This window comes from Xyrauchen texanus, chromosome 30 (assembly GCF_025860055.1).
Source record: "Xyrauchen texanus isolate HMW12.3.18 chromosome 30, RBS_HiC_50CHRs, whole genome shotgun sequence".
NCBI classification, from domain to species: Eukaryota; Metazoa; Chordata; class Actinopteri; order Cypriniformes; family Catostomidae; genus Xyrauchen; species Xyrauchen texanus.
The window spans coordinates 11,185,403-11,196,855 of NC_068305.1; positions in this window are offsets into that span (position 1 = coordinate 11,185,403).

The window sequence follows — 11,453 nt, forward strand, 5'->3', positions numbered from 1 at the left end:
TTTTGAAGTCTATGTTGGTTCATCTCTTGTACCTGTAATTGTTTTCACAGATCATAATATATATATATATATATATATATATATATATATATATATATATATATATATATTTCCTAGCCATATAATTACTGAAACCATGTAAGCTACATATTATTATCCAGACCTTTGCTGGGAAAGAAATGTAGAGACAGACCTCTTGGAACTTTAACTGAGTACCCCTGAGAAACATGAAACATGTTTTAATTGGCTTAGCCATCAGTCTTCAAGTATTGTCATGGAAACTACTTAGCCACACCCTAGCAACCATAAGAGTTTTTAGTATAGAAATCATCCTATTTATTGTTACCCTGGAAACTGCCTAGCAACCAGATGGAACACCCTAGCAACCGTGGAACAACACCAATATCTCTGTACCAGAACATCCTACAGTCATGGGGGTGGCCTCTTCAAAACTATCTAACAATCTATCTATCTATCATCTATTTTAAACTTTCAGTCCAGGCTTTTTCAAACCAACATAAAGTTTGTCCATAAAATATTTTTTTTTAAACTAAAATATTATGAATCTGTATTTGGTGTTTGATGGATGTTTTATTTTGTATAATATTTCGACTGTTCTCTTCATATACTCTGACAAATGTTATTACTGCATGTTATAACATGTTTTATGGTTAAGTTTAATAATAATTCTTAAAATACTTAAATACTTAAAACTACTGATACTGATGGAAAGATTATGAAGTACAGTTCTCTAATAGTTTTTTGGAATGTTTCATTTCGATGTTTGCTTCTTTTTATTTTACAGTTTTTCTCAGTCGCTTTGGTACATTTCTCAGATCAGAATTGAAATTCTCAAAACTACCTGTTCAATCATCACTTCATTGTGTTACTTGTGCACATTTCTTTGAACAAGTGGCAAATGCTTTCGTACATCCATGCAAATGATTGTGTACAATTCTCTGCTGTTTCCTACATTATCAATTGCTTATGTCATGTTGATCAAAATTTATTATTATGGGTCTCTGTTGAATAGTCTCACCCCCCCCACAACATTTAGGCATTAGTTCATTGCATAAGTCTTTACATGCAAAATGGTGGAACAATTTGTCATAATATGTCAGGCATATTTCTATACCTTCCATTAGACTTTTTTCTAAATCTGTCCTGAATTGGTAAATTGCTCCCAGGTGAATCTTGACTTTCTCTAACGAAGTTGCATCTCATGAACCATCAACTGGCAAGTATATATATAGCCGGAGCACAACACAATGTTACAATGTCTGACAATGGATGTCTGGCTTCAGCCTAAGGAAACACAGAAGGCTACAGTTGATGTGCCAGGCTAACGGGGCAGGAACATCATCATGGGTGCTGCTATCTCTGAGAATGGTGTGCTAACGCATATTCCCATTATTGGGCCATACAATACAGCGTGTCTTGTCACCTTTTTAGACACTCTCTACAGGGATCTCATCCCTGAACAAGAGAGGGGTCAGATTGGAGATGACCTGTCAAAGTATGTGATAGTTTGGGACAATGTCAGTTTCCATCACTCCAACATCATCAGACAATGGTTTGCGGCCCACAACAGGATGCTGGTGGATTTCCTCTCACCCTACTCACCCATTCCTTAACCCCATTGAGGAATTTTTCTCAGCATGGAGATGGAAAGTATATGATCACCAGCCACATACACAGATGACCCTTCTGGCTGCCATGGATGCAGCGTGTGATGACATCACAGCAGATGCCTGCAGAGGCTAGATAAGACACTCTAAAAGATTATTTCGATGCTGCATCACAGGAGAAGATATTAATTGTGATGTGGATGAAAATTTGTGGCCTAACAGACAGGAACGTCAGGAGGTGTACGAAGACTGCACTGTAATTCCTACAGCACCGCATGTACAGTTTTCCTTAAGGAGATTGTCCTATGTTCACATTTCTATTTGTTATTCCTTTGCAGTGCTCTGCAGTTCTCTGTATCGCAATGACATGGTCTGTCAACAAATTAAAGTGCAAACAGTAAAAGAGTAAATGTGAATCTTGTCCAGTCTCTTGCAATCAAACTCCCACATACACTAAGGTGTAACCTACAATTTACAATAATTGTCATCAGAACTTTAGCCATTGTTTACATCAGAACATCCCTCCAGAGTACACTGTTATATTGACAACATGACTAAGCAATTTGACTGTCTTATCCGTACACAATGACACAAGGACTTGTCATTCTGATGGCACTGACATGTTCATTGACACAGATATTTACCTTTGAGAGATGAACTAAGGATTTTGAGTAAGAGACTGGCTTTTGCAGGTAATCCATGGTGTTTTGCTATTTGTACGAATTGTTTTGAGAAATGCACTTACTGTTTCGCAAATGTCGAGGATGATTCGAAAAATGTACCAAAGCGACTGAGAAAAACTGTAAGAAAAGGAGGTATGAGCAGAAATTAATGTTTGTGGAAAAGCTTAACCTTAAGAAAATAGCACTTGTATAATCAAATCAAATCAAATTAAATCACTTTATTGTCACACTACCATGTACACAAGTGCAACAGTAGGTGAAATTCTTGTGTGCAGTTCCGAGCAACATAGCAGTCATGACAGTGACGAGACAATTACAATAAACAACATACTTATACAACAACAATTTACATATCAAATGTACACATACTTACACAACACAATAATTATATATAATGCACAGTAAACAATACACACAATATAGAATACAGAATATACCATAAGTGGGAGTATATGACATATATATAAGTAGTTGAATTGAGGAGAATATGTTGACAGTCCAGTGTGAGATTATAGATTAATAAAGTGCAGTGCTAATTATTGATCCTGATAGATCAAGTGTTCAACGGTCTGACTGCTTGGGGGAAGAAGCTGTCATGTAGTCGGCTGGTGCGGGTCCTGATGCTGCGATACCGCCTGCCTGATGGTAGCAGTGAGAACAGACCATGATTCGGGTGGCTGGAGTCTCTGATGATCCTCCGAGCTTTTTTCACACACCGCCTTGTGTATATGTCCTGGAGGGAGGGAAGCTCACCTCCGATGATGTTTCTGGCAGTTCGCACCACCCTTTGAAGGGCTTTGCAGTTGTGGGCGGTGCTATTGCCGTACCAGGCGGTGATGCAGCCAGTCAGGATGCTCTCTACAGTACTGGTGTAGAACCGTGTTAGGATGTGTTGGTTCATTCCAAACTTCCTCAGCCCTCTCAGGAAGAAGAGGCGCTGGTGAGCCTTCTTCACAACGGCCTCAGTGTGGATGGACCATGTGAGTTCCTCAGTAATGTGGACACAGAGGAACTTGAAACTGCTGACTCTCTCTACCGGTACTCCATTGATGGTGATGGGGCTGTGTACTCTGTCTTTTCTCCTGAAGTCCACTACAAGCTCCTTGGTTTTACTGACGTTGAGGGAGAGGTTGTGCTCCTGACACCAGCGTGTCAGAGTGTGCACCTCCTCTCTGTAGGCTCTTTCATCATTGTCAGTGATCAGACCTACCACCATCGTATCGTCAGCAAACTTAATGATGGTATTGGAGCTATGTGTTAGAAGGGGTGTTAGAAGAACCTGGAAGTGTGTACGTAATATAACTAAATATTTGCGCTGTATATGTTGTTTGCAAAAAAAAAAAAAATCCGTCAAAGACAGGTTGCTTTTGTACGGAGCCCGGGAAGTCACCTGTTGGAAAAAAAAAAACAATCCGTGGCGACGGTTTTGCAATCCGTCCGCTCAGTTTATAAACTGTACTCACAAATTCTCAAACTGTTCCCTCGGTTTAACAAATCGTGCTCACGGATTAATAAACCGTACCCACGAGTTCCTAATCCGCGCTCTCAGATTTGTAAACCGTGCCTTCAGTTTTTGCAGTCTGTACCCACAAATTCATAAACCGTGCCCACGCTTTCGCAATCCGTTCCCACGGGTTTGTAAACTGTACTCACGAATTTGTGGCTCCTCCCCCAGTCTGTGCCGGCAGATTCAACCAGGCCATCTGTTACGGTGCGGGATACATAGTACGGTGTATATAAACTAGATATTTTTTAAATGGATAAATCCTAAATTCATAAACTATAAATGAGTTCACTTAAGACAGTAATATGTTTATCATAAAATAATTTATGAATGCTTTATTTTTAAGCAAAAATAAATGTAGGCCTATTTTATCCAAACCCGTAAAAGGTTAGGTTATAGCCTATAAAAATAAAGCATTGATAAATTATATATTTTATCAATGCATTTATTTTATATATTTATGTAACACACCGACATATGTATGTAGCATGAGTATGTTGTTACAGCGATGTTGTTTTTTAAAGATCAAATCAGCTAATATTTGAGGATTAGTGTTCGCTTACCGTTATTTGCCTCAACTTATTTCAGGCTAGGGTTTCTGTTGCCTTTTTATGTTACCTCATGTTCATTGTTTTCACTAATCTCATGGTGTCACGAATAGCAGTAGGACAACGAGGAAGACAAAGGCTGAGGATCCATAAGCAGTAACTTTATTAAATAAACAAACACAAAGGAAAACCCACGATGGGGAAAGAAACATAAACAAGGAACTCGGGAAGTGAACACAGAGCAGGCTTTAAACAAACTTTCCATAACAAACAACGATCGACAGTGACTGAACAAACAGGCAGGGTATAAATACAAGAAAGGACCAATGAACAAACAGAACTCAAAATAACATGATAAGGTGATGAACAGAAACCAATGGGAAACTTAACGAGGACAGGTGTAAACAATGAACAATGAACACGAGGGCTAACAAGACTGTGGAGTTACAGACGGGTCAAAAGTGAAGACTATGGAGTAACAAAAGTGACACAAATGGAAAACAAACAGGGAAACAGTAAAACAAGACAAGGTCATACGTTACACATGGTAACTAATGTCATATTTATGACTTTTCAGATAGTACAGAGACAGGCTGGTGACAGGTGATTTCCAGCTCGCACCGCACAATGGGTCAATGAACTATTAACTATTAGCAGCAGTTACGTAAATGTAAAATTTAGTGAAATTAAGCTTATTGTTTACAATTCTATATATAGTAATATAATTATTTATGTATTATAAATATTATATATCTAATGTATACTTCTTACAATACTTATTCATATACACAATATATTCAGCTTTAAAACAACTTAAGCATACTCGTATATAAACTGCCGTTCAAAAGTAATGAGGCTGAAAATTCAGCTTGACATCACAGGAGTAAATTACATTTTAAAATACATTAAAATAGAAAACAGTTATTTTAAATTGTAATAATATATTACGATATTACTTTTTTTGTGTATTTTTATTCAAATAAATGCAATAACTATTTACAGCAATTCATGAATACATTTCTAATAAATTAAATAGCATGCCAAGCATTTTGTATGTCCTTTCTTTCATGTTGTCGTTGCATAGTCTTCACCATGGTTTGCTGTGCTGCATGGGGATGCTCCAATCGCTCAGAGAAAGGTGTGCGAATGTATGGCTTCCCACTGACATGGAGAGGAGAAAAAACGTTATATTGAACTAATATGCAACTTCCCTCACCCTGCAAAACATATATGTTTAGACTCCGTTTCTCTAATTCCAAAAACGATGGATGAAACTGAATCAAGAGAACAGATTTTACAATTAATAGGGTGTTCGTTACTAACTTTATTGTTAGAAATAAAAGTCTTCTAAACGATAGCAGTGCCTTTTCTCTCCGTCTTTTATTGAGTCGTGAATGAATCAGTACAAAGCATCCAACGTTGGGGAGCGAACAAATATGCAGCTCAACTCTTCCTATGTGTGGCATACACAGATATACTACAATAGTGAAGGGAGTTCACAATTCTAACCAATCACAGCACACATTACCTCATAGATAACAATTCCATATGGCAAAAGTAGCTTGTGAGCCTGTCGGACCCTTTGCCATACACACTAAATACAATGTACACAAACAGTCGATGTATGCTCAGACAGAGTGAGGAGGGGGCCTCCACAGCTCCATCTCAATATGAAACAGATGTTTGATAATGTATACAGAATGGAATGCAGCAACTCAGCATCTCTCTTGGACAGAGCTGAGATGTAGAAATAACATTTCTATTTCTTACAGTGCCCCCTTTGATAATGACAGTTATACTATAACATAATTATCACATTACATTATTCTCAGCATGTCCATTATTACAGAATAATACATGAAACATATTTCAATCAAACATTTCCTTCACTATAATTCATCAACAATTTTTGTCATATTATTTATACCATCAGCTATGATATGACCATCTTCATCATTTTCTGGTATATATGTACAAACATAACAGTCACTCTTTTGCATTAGTAATTGTAACAAACATGGGCCAAATAATAACATAAGTAGAATGCATACAGCAATCGATATAATGGAAGACATCCAGGGTGCGAACCACCCAAACACATTGAAAAATGTCCCCATATTCCCTGACGTTATCAGCTAATTCTTTATTCAACTTCTCCATTTCCTTTCATACCTTCATGAATTCACCATCATCATCATCAATGTGACCCAGGATGTATGTATCGGCATTTGTCACCAAATATTTTACATATTCCTCCTCCTTTAGCCAAGAATTAATCCAAACATTCAATACCTCTTGACTGTCCAACACTGTCTAGATATACTTCAGGGTCACTTGAGGCATCACATTCTATGTACCTTCGTTTCTGGGTGTTTACCCATACCTTCATAACAAAGACATCTTCCTTTAACATTACCATAAAACATAAACCATCATACATTATTTCTAGGAATTGGAATTACACTTGTGACTCCTTGCTGTTGTGTTGATACTGAACGGGCATAGGCAAGCACGAACACCTGCCATATGCAGAGAGTCAGTAGGAATGTTTTCATGTTGACTGTTCCAGGTCCCTCCTCAGGTCCTCCTAATTCAAAGATTCCGGTTGGGCTCTGGCGCTGCGTGTTCAGCTCCTCCAGTGCTTTCACCGTTCACCTTGAATCAGTAAGGCCCTCCTCTGGAGCAAGCTTCACGCGGCTTGCGTGGATCCACTGTGGTTGAAGATTAGGTAGCACCTCCGTTCGGGTCACCGGCAGTACAGTAGTTGGGCCCACTTTGGTTCACCTAACTTTGTTGGTTTCAGATACTTCAACAGAACCTGCTGATTCGGAACAAATGAGTAGAACTTTATGCAGGCAGAGGGAGAGAGATATCATCATTTATGTCGTTTAAATATTTTAATGAGGGAATCCACATATTCCGCGATGATCACCTCCGTGTCACCTGTGGAAAGATTGCCAGCGCGACCTCTGACCCAAGGGGTCGGGAAAGGTCTACCCATGAGAATTTCAAAGGGAGACATTTTTGTAGTGGCTGACGGAGACATTTGCATTTCCGTCAGTACGGCAGGCAATAAATCAACCCAATTTCTGCCCATATCTAGACACGCTTTATTAAGACGTTCTTTTATCGTTTTGTTCAAACGTTCCACGTTTGATGAAGACTGAGGATGATACGGGATATGAAAATGCCAATTAATACTAAGTTCTTTAGCTAATAATTGTGTTACTTTAGAAGCAAATGGAGTTCCATTGTCGCTTGCTATAACAGTTGGAATACCGAAACGCGGTATAATTTCTTTGGCAAGAACCTTCACTACTGTCTTTGCGTCTTCTTTTCCACACGGAAAAGCCTCAGGCCACTTAGTAAATCGGTCAATAATCACAAGCAAATACTTGTGATTTCCACATGGAGGCATGTGTGTAAAATCGATCTGTAAATATTGGAAAGGAAGTTCAGGATGCGGTAAAGCATCATGGCTGATTGCCTTGTGCCTGTTTGTTTGCGCACACACCAGGCAAGCATCCAATATCAACAAAGTATTTCTTCGAAGGTTCGCAATGCAGTATGATTGATTCAAATTTTGTATCACTTTTTCTTTTGACACATGTGATACACCATGATAATGCCTACACAGCATTACAACAGTAGATGCTGGTAGCGCGATTCTACCTTGTTTATCTCTTAAAATACTGTAGAACAATACAAGGAAAGCGGTGTCAACTTAAAGGGCAAGTCTTTTAATCTTTTCTTTTCAGTGTCAACTTAAAGGGTTTAATCTTTTCTTTTCAGGGTATCCAGAGACAGTCTTTTCTTCTTTTTTCTCCCCCTTGCTCTGTCGCTCCTGCCCTTTTATGCCGCTCTCCTCATGTTACTGCAATCAGACACAGGTGTTAGTCATCATTTAGCTCAGGTGTGAGCGCCCTTACCGCTTTTCTCTCCCGGACGGGCGCTTGACCACGCCCCCGCTGCCACATACCCCCACCGCCCGACTCAGGCCGGGGGTCATCCGGCCTGCCTACCACTCCCCCATTTCTGGAGAGGAAGTCAGCGGCAGCCATCTGCACCCCGGTCTGTGGACCACCTTGAACTTAAAAGGCTGGAGGGCCAGATACCAACAGGTGATCCGGGCGTTCAGTATCTTTCATGCGGTGGAGCCACTGCAGTGGGGCGTGATCCGAGCAGAGGGTGAAGGCTCGCCCCAGCAGGTAGTATCGGAGGGTGAGGACCGCCCACTTGATGGCCAAACACTCCTTCTCTACGGTGCTGTACTTAGTCTCCCTCAAGGAGAGCTTCCGGCTAATGTACAGCACCGGGCGTTCCTCTCCCTCCACCAACTGCGAGAGCACGCGCCCAACCCTCTGTCTGAAGCGTCCGTCTGCAAAACAAAAGGAGAGAGAAGTCAGGTGCATGCAAAAGCGGCCCCCACAAAGTGCAGCTTTAATCTCTGTAAACGCCTGTTGGCACTGCTCTGACCACTGGACCTGATCTGGAGCCCCTTTTTAGTAAGGTCAGTCAGCGGGCTGGTGACATCCGAATAATTAGGTACAAACCGTCTGTAATAGCCAGCCAGCCCCAGGAACTGCCTCACCCCCTTTTTGGTCTTGGGTCTAGGGCAAGTCGCAATCGCCGCGGTCTTGTCAATTTGGGGTCGCACCTGGCCATGACCCAAGTGGAACCCCAGATACCGTACCTCCACACGCCCAACCGCAAGCACTTTTTCGGGTTTGCCGTGAGCCTCGCCGCACGCAGCGATCTCAGGACGGCCCTCAGATGTTGCAAGTGCCGCTGCCAATCATTGCTATAAATGATGATATCATCTAGATAAGCAGCGGCGTAAGCAGTATGTGGTCTGAGGATCCTATCCATGAGGCGCTGAAACGTGGCTGGTGCCCCGAACAAACCGAACGGAAGCGTCACGAATTGGTGTAATCCGAACGGCGTGGTGAAGGCCGTTTTTTCACGGGATATTGGTGTCAAGGGGATCTGCCAATAACCCTTCGTTAGATCCAAGGTCGAATAAAACCGAGCAGAACCTAACCGATCGAGCAGTTCATCAACACGGGGCATTGGGTATGCGTCAAATTTAGACACCGCATTGACTTTTCTATAATCCACACAGAAACGTACAGACCCGTCGCTCTTGGGAACAAGGACGACCGGGCTGGACCAATCGCTGTGAGATTCTTCTATTACTCCCATGTCCATCATCGCGTCCAATTCTTCCCGAACTATTTTCTTTTTATGCTCGGGCAAGCGATAAGGGCGGCAACGTACCACTACGCCCGGCTCGGTCTCGATATGGTGTTGTATGATGTCTGTACGGCCCGGTAGAGGAGAGAACACGCCTGCAAACTCCTTTTGTAGTTCGGAAACCTCTGCGAGTTGGCGTGGTGAGAGGTGGTCTCCACAAGGAACCGGGTGTTAGGGTCGCAGGCTTTGTTTACCTCCGGTCCGAGCTCCGCCCTCTCGGAACTACCGTTGCCAACGTCACAGAGGCCGCCTCTTCCCTCCACAATTTCAGGAGGTTGAGGTGATATATTTGACGCGCCGCCTCTATCGGTACGTTTAACTTCATAATCGAGGTTCCCTACTGCGTCGTGTGACCTCAAAGGGTCCTTGCCACTTGGCGAGTAATTTTGAGCCTCGATGTTGGGAGTAATACAAGCACTTTATCTCCGGTGCAAATTCCGTAGCTGAGCACCCCTGTCATACAGCCGGCGTTAGCGTTCTTGAGCCTGGAGCAAATTCTCCTGTGTTAATTGCCCCAGTGTGTGGAGTTTTGCTCGAAGATCAAGAACGTATTGAATTTCATTTTGGCACTAGAAGGTCCCTCCTCCCAAGTTTCACGGATGACGTCGAGGACCCCGCGTGGGCGTCGTCCGTACAGCAGCTCAAATGGGGAAAATCCCGTGGAGGCTTGCGGGACCTCTTGTACTCGCGAATAACAGGGGTCCAGCCACTTATCCTAGCGTCTTCGTGCACGAATTTACTGAATCATATTTTTGAGTGTTTTATTAAATCGTTCCACCAGCCCATCCGTCTGCGGATGGTACACGCTAGTGCTTGAATCGACTTAACGCTCAATAATTCATAAAGTTCGCGAAGTGTTCGTGACATAAACGTAGTGCCTTGGTCGGTGAGGATTTCTTTCGGAACCCCCACCCGGAGATTATCTTGAAGAGTGCCCGGCAACACTGCGTGCTGAGATGTTGCTCAGAGGCACTGCTTCCGGATATCGCGTTGCGTAATCCACCAGGACTAACACAAAGCGATGTCCGCGTGACGTCCGTTCTAATGGCCCGACGAGGTCCATTCCAATTCTCTCGAAGGAACCTCGATCAATGGAAGGGGCGCAAAGGCGCTTTTGGGGTGGCCGGTGGGTTTACCAGCTGACATTCGCGGCACGCCGCGACACCACCTGCGGACGTCGCCGCCAATGCCCGGCCAATAGAAACGGGCTATTAGACGGAAAAGTGTTTTCCGCTCCCTTAGGTGACCGGCCATAGGATTATAGTGAGCCGCCTGGAAAACCATTTCCGGCGGCTCCGTGGGATCAACAATTGTGTCACCTCCTCCTTTGTTTGAGCGTCCTGCGTCACTCTATATAACCGATCTTTAATAAGCGAAAAATACGGATATGAAATGGCGACACCCGGCCGGAGTTATTGACCATCGATTACTCTCACTTGGTCAAAGGCGTGCTTAAGGGTTTCATCCCACGACTGCTCCAAGGGGAAGTCCCCCTCAGGGAACTCCCTGAGAGGAGGGGTGACCCCCTCGCCCCTTCCCTCGTCACTCGGAGCAGCTGAGGACGGCCCCGGCTCCGCCTCCCCTGCCAAAGCATCGCACATCACACACCTCTTCACTTTCATGCAGGACCCATCCGCACAAACTCCCTCTAATACATTTCTAAAATTCGGCCAATCAGTACCCAAGATTAGCGGATGGGTGAGGCGGAACTAACCGCTGCCTCCACACTATGTTTTTCTCCCCGAATTTGATTGCTAAAGTCACCATGGGGTACTTGTGAATATCCCCATGCACACACCTCACCCTCACCCGCTTAGCTGTGCCCAAAGCCTCGGGT